This window comes from Cucurbita pepo, unplaced genomic scaffold, assembly GCF_002806865.2.
Source record: "Cucurbita pepo subsp. pepo cultivar mu-cu-16 unplaced genomic scaffold, ASM280686v2 Cp4.1_scaffold000218, whole genome shotgun sequence".
Classification (NCBI taxonomy): Eukaryota; Viridiplantae; Streptophyta; class Magnoliopsida; order Cucurbitales; family Cucurbitaceae; genus Cucurbita; species Cucurbita pepo.
In genome coordinates this window covers 119,603-120,013 of record NW_019646475.1, presented here as the reverse complement: position 1 = coordinate 120,013, position 411 = coordinate 119,603, and positions in this window count along the sequence as shown.

Below are 411 nucleotides of genomic sequence, written 5' to 3'. Positions count from 1 at the left end.
TGTGTGTTTTTTCTTTCTTTAAAATTTGATATGGGGTATTAGTTTTAATGAATTAGAATATTAAGATTTGTTAAGGTAATTGAACCTATACACTACTTATTTATTAATTTCTTCCACTTTGATCGAAATTATTTGAAGATGTCCCTGCAATGTGGTATAGATAGGATGAGTTTATGTCTCTCTCGTTCGCTTGGTTCAGGTGGTCTTCCCTTATCTTCTCTAACGTTGAGAATATTTCTTGTTTGAGAAATGATTGCACCGGAATGCCCAACTCTAAGATATTTTACAAAAAGAGGAAACAGATAGTAGATATAATTTTCCCCACTTATGGAAAAACCGGGGTAATTTTATAAAAAATAAAGCAAACTCAAATGTGGTAAGAATACAATAAGGAATTAACTTTTTTTTTTT